This window comes from Haemorhous mexicanus, chromosome 17 (assembly GCF_027477595.1).
Source record: "Haemorhous mexicanus isolate bHaeMex1 chromosome 17, bHaeMex1.pri, whole genome shotgun sequence".
NCBI lineage: Eukaryota > Metazoa > Chordata > Aves > Passeriformes > Fringillidae > Haemorhous > Haemorhous mexicanus.
Genome location: NC_082357.1, coordinates 6,266,247 through 6,272,246, shown reverse-complemented (window position 1 = coordinate 6,272,246; position 6,000 = coordinate 6,266,247).

Below are 6,000 nucleotides of genomic sequence, written 5' to 3'. Positions count from 1 at the left end.
TGAATTATTGAAAGTATGATAGTGAAACAGATACCTCAGTGATATTTTCAATGTTCTTTTCTTGCCTTGTTTAATCATGTCATTGTTTTACTGTGACTCCATAGAACAAGGGAAAAAATGCAATTCTGACTTTTTTTGTAGATTTCAAAGGATGAAGTATTCCATTATTATAACTTCTCCATGTCCCTGACAAATTTTTTCAACCACATTTTAGCAGCTATATTTTTTGCCTGTACTTCCCTTTGCTTATTATTTCTTCAGTACTGTACTTCCTGAATTTTTCCCCCTCTATTAACTGTTTTCTTTTATAGCTTTCCCTTTTTCTTGTTCTTGTTTCCAGATCTTTGATTGCAGAAGAGCATTGTACATAAATTGTCAGGTTACTAAAAATACAGTTTGCCTCTCCTACTTAATGGCTGTTACTTTTGAAGAATATGCAGGGGTTTCCAGATGTTCAAATGAAGCTTAGCAGTTACTTTGTTAATTGCAAATTCTAATGATGTTTCATACTTCATTTTATGTGGTTTTTTTAGATGATGTATATTTGCAGATAGTGAAGGCAATTTTGGCTGTGCTAGTCAGGTAGACTTCACTTATAATGACAGTTAAAATAAAAAGGATTAATAAAATTCCATTTGTATGGATTTTTCACAACCTTCCACTCCATGAATATAAGATGTAGCACAGAGTAATCTAGATCTTCATATAAATGATGCAATTGTCTTGAGCAAAGATTTACAAATCCTTCTGTAATACACAACATCTAAGGTTGGCATTGCACTTCTGTCAAAATACTTCAGCCTGTCCTAAATTTGTGTTTAGTATCTGTGGGGGAAGAGGACAGAGCACTGTGGTATTTTTGGGGTCCCCCATTGTGGGGAGAAAATGATGAATCTGACTCCATGTTCTTAGAAGGCTAATTTATCATTTTATGATACTATATTATATTAAAGAATACTGTACTATAACAAAACTAAAGAATAGAGAAAGGATACTTACAGAAGGCTTAACAAGATACTTATTAAAACTTGTGACTGCTTCCAGAGTCAGCTGATAGTGATTAGTCATTAAGTAAAACCAATTCACATGAAACCAATCAAACAACCACCTGTTGGATAAGCAATCTCCAACCACATTCCAAAGCAGCAAAACACAGGAGAAGCAATCAGATAATTATTGTTTTCATTTTTCTCTGAGGCTTCTCAGCTTCCCGGGAGAAAAAATCCCGGTGAAGGGATTTTTTCCAGAAATTATGACAGTGACAGAGCACTGCTTCCTTCGCTGATAGCTAAATTGCAGGACACTTGCATCTTATTCAGAGAACAGGTAAGCTAAAGGATCTCCATTGCCTCTGATCAGAAATCCTGAACTGTAGGATTCTCACTGTAGACACTTCCACTGTCTCCTGAAATTCAATGAAAATTTACAAGTTTATGCTTGTGGTCTGAACTGGCAGACCCAGAGTTCTGTAGATATTAGACAGAGTTCTGTCCTGCTCTGGATGGGTAATGTTCTAAGGGAAAACAAAACAAGTCTACCACAGATGTGCAGGCATGTAAAAAGCATAGATCAGCAATACAGTATTCAGTATTACTATTCAAAGTCCTCCAAACATATTGCCTTTCCCAAGTTGATCTCCTTACATAGGATTACCTTACTGTTGTTTATGGTCTCATTATTGAAATATACATGGAAAAACCATGTAGTGCCTGTGTATGCTAATGAAAGCACTGCTCTGTGTATATTGTACTGTCCTACTGCCCATAATCTTTGCACATCTTAAAGTATCTTGATCTCTGGCAATCATTATGAATTTACTTTCATTGTGCAGTGCTATTTGATCTGAAGGGATGCTTAAATGGCTGAGTAACTGGATAAACAGAAACTGACCTGCTTGAACAAAACTTCCTTGCAGAGAAAATGGATGTGGCTGTGAAAGCAGAAGCCCATTAGCTCTGCTACTCTGCAAAAAACCCTGAAAATCCACTAACCTGAACACTATTTTGAATAATCAGGTAGTGTTTGTTACTGATATTTGACTGCTCTAAAGTAAGTATAAAATTGTTGCTTATCATGCTTGTATTTCATTTTTGTACTTGATAGCATAAATGCTGATGTCAGCCCATACTCATATGTATGCTAATCACTATTCTCTCCAGAGCAGTAGGAAAGCTTATGTAAAGACAGAACAATGTTGCCAGGTGTTGCTGCAAAACCCCATGTATTGTTTCAAGGACAATGTTTCCAGTCAACTCCCACTTTTCAAAGATCAGCAAGGCACTGGTTTTCTGAGAACATTTTAGTAGGATAAGAAAATCAAGAGGTACTTAAGTGTATTCTCCAAAATGGATACTGTACATGACTAGGGAAGTAAATCAGCTTCAGTTTATTCATGTGTGTATTTACTGCACAGCTGCTATCAGATTTTCATTTAGAGATAAATGTTAAGTCAGTTTAATTTTGGTGCTAATAAGCAGTTTGTGTACTTGTTCTTGAGTAATAAAAATACAACCCTTTATGTGTGATTTAAATACTTTTAGATACCTCATTCATATGCAGAAAACCCCTGAAATTAAAACATTTATTATCAGTGATGCAACTGCTTATGAAATGATGCCTTTTATTTGACTGTTTAACTAGAAATTTATGAGGAGGCTCTGAAATAGAAGCTGGCACTGAGGATTTCCCCTTTTGAAATCATTCCTTCTCCTGCATTCTCTTTGGCTGCATGAATTCCTGCACTGCATCTTGTGCAGCTTGTGGCCTGAAGAAACACTTCATATGCAAAGGCAAAGCCAGGAGTTTGTTAGCTTAATTAAAGTCTTGATAGTCTAATCAAAGAGTTATTATTAGCCTAGGACTAAGTATTTCACAGAGAGCAATGTTTTAGAAAAAGTCTCAGGCATAATACAGTTAAACTTATTATTCTATGCACCTTTGTATCCACCTCCTTTCCCCCTGCTTTTTTATTCTTTCATTTGCCACCCTTCTGTGTCCTAAGGTCAACAGGTGCAGCTTTCCTCAACAAGGAATGGGAGGGAAGTGACACCCTGGCAACATTTCACAAGAAGGAAACTGATACTGATGATGCTGGTTTTTCTTCTTGTAGGACCCTCTTGGGGCTAATCCTGCTTTTAGTGCATGCTTACTCCTTAGTCCTTCTTCATGTGTCTGGAATTCCACATTACAGCTGAATTTCCCAAAAGTAATAAATACTGCATACCTATGTATATTTGGTGCTTATTCTTCAGTTTTTTTGTCATATCTGGTTTTACCCAGCCCGGGAACTTGCGCATGTTTAAGGACCAGTAATCAACTATTCATAATCTGAATGTAGTTGAGATCTACTTTAATTTCCTGTGCTTGTACTTTCAAGACCTTTGTCATCTTGTGCCTGAGCTGCTCTACACTACATTGTTATTCTAGTGTTGTAAATAGTTTATTCGAGAAGAAACTTATTATGCTGCATTAATCAGAGGAATATCTTGCAGTTACTGTAACGATTGGCCTTAGACCACACAATTGCACAAAGCTAAGCTGTAACTAAACCCAGCAACAGCACCTCCTGTTTGATCTCCAGACAGACCAAGTCCAGACCTCTCCTGAGGTTTGAAAGGATGGGTTCATGAGAAGCCTGTGATTTCTGACTGGTAATGGCAATATAATGCTGGTTTTGCTGCAGGCCAACAGAATCTTGCTGAATATTGTTTTGAGTTCAGCTCAGCCTCTGGCCGGGCACAGAGCTGCTCCCATGGCAGTGGGGGCTGTGGGCTTCATCCTCACAGCTCCAGTTTGCTGGCTGGCTGCTCTGGGGGGGAAACATCCACAATTTAAAGGGAGGCTGATTTCAGTTTTTCTGTGTATCTCAATAATGCCCCCCCCCCCCCCCCCCCCCAAACCTCAAGCTCAAACACAAGCCCCTGAAACTCAACATGGAATGTGCCAGTAGATTCTGTAGTGTGAGATACAGAAGACAGTACAAGTACCTTTTCCCTTAAATTGTGCAGAGAAGAGACAGTCCATAAATAGTTTTTGCAGCTTCTTGTTTATGCTTTTTGTTTTCTTGACATCTCTGTTCTGATCTCTCTATTAATTTAATCTGGACATGCTAGGAGCTTTTTCAAATACAGTTGAGATTCTTCTGTGTTTTCCTTTCTTGAGAGCTTGTTTAAAGGTGCAAAAGAAGGGATCTCAATTTCAGGAAAAATCCTGAATATTTAATTTTTCAAATCTCATTAAAAAAATACTAACTACTCTTGAAGACCTTAGCAATGCTTTTGATACAAAGTTAATTATATCCTTTCTTAATGTGCTGTGAGAAGTGAATAATGCTTTAATGTTTATGGAAGAACTGCAGATACTGTCTGAAAAACTGGTACTGAGGCAGTTTTCCAAAAATGTTTAACACTACAGCTCTGTGTTTGTAATAGGCTATTATAATAAACCATAAACCCATTTACAGGATTTAAAACTGTAATTAGTAAGTGTGCTGTTGAGGATTGGGTCAGCTAAATGAGTGAAATGGGTATTAAAATTCCTGTTGTGCTTACAGGTCAGTGAAAAACTGCCTGCCTGCTAACCTCCCTGACTCATCTTAATGCCCCAGAGTTAAAATAAAGCAGTTAGTTTACAGATGAACTTGCTTCCCAAAGACTGAAGCTAAGGATGAGGTGACTGATGGGAGACTAGACTGGAGTTCTGTGGTGTAAAAAGGATTGCCAGTTTCAGGAATAACAGGGTAATGTTTCCATAGTTCTCGAAGGAAACAGGGGCTGCTTGGATTATTTGAAGGTATGTCAGGTGGGTTTAGTTGTGATAATGTACTTCAGAGCATGGGAGCAGTGGAGATGCTTTGATTCATCAATGGAATTTCCTTAGCAATTTTCTGTCATCCATTTTCTTTTCCAAGCAGAATAGTTCAAAGCATTCAGACATTAATTTTCAGTGGGTTTCTTTATGCTTGGAAATTACTCAAAACATTGAGGGTTCTGGTTTTGGTCATTTTTTTTGTACTGCTCTATTGCTTGCCTGAATTTTGATTTTGCTGTGAAGAAGTAAATTTATTGACAGTGACTGTGGAGTTAACCATTGCGCCAGAAATTCTCTTGAGATTAAATAAGCATTGAGGCTTTACTGTTGCACAACTTGTAATGTTTTTATTGAGGGTTCTGTACACCAGATTCCTGAAGCTGATGTAGCATGTGCTGTCACTGAAGCTTCCTAACTCTTGCTATGTATGTAGCATCACTTGTTGGAAGTGATGCTACATATGTAGCATCAGTTGTTGGAAGTTCACTAGAATATCTGGGGTTTTTTAGGGCCTTTTCTCATTTTTTAAAAAACCACCAAGTGTCAAAAATTTACTTTATCCAAGGAGAGGAAATCAAATCTCCAAAATGTGTGTGGTGTACCTGTTTCCACAAGCAGCCAGGCTACTTTTATGGTACTTGCACAAGGCTCTAGAGTTCCTTGGAACTGTGGGTTTGTGGGCACAGGGACAAGAGAAGGAGGAAGAGGCTTGTGAAGGATGTTGATTTTGACCCTTTAGTAAAGACAAAGAAAGGGCAATTAATTAAATGTTTATTTTAATATATCTGCTATTATGTGCCTTTTCATACCAATATAAAACATCTGATTAACTCTAAAATACAAAAATCTATTACTTTTACATCTCATGCAAGGGTCAAATGCTTTAGATGAGACAGTAGTTTCTGACATGCTTCTTAAAGATCTTAGTACAACATTTGGAAGAAGGTCACTTTATAATTATATACTTAAATGTGAAAATTAGCTAAGCTGCAACTAGCAACAGAATGAAGCATGTGGAATAAAGTAATACACAGTACATAGAAGGAAGTTACTAAATTTAGATAGGCTTCAAATTTGAGGGCCTAGCCAAAAATATAAATTATTACTCAATTTCTTAGATTCTGAATGAGTTTATAATCAGGGTCTCTTGAATATCAGTGTTCTTAACTGATGTGACTCCAAGCTTTGTTA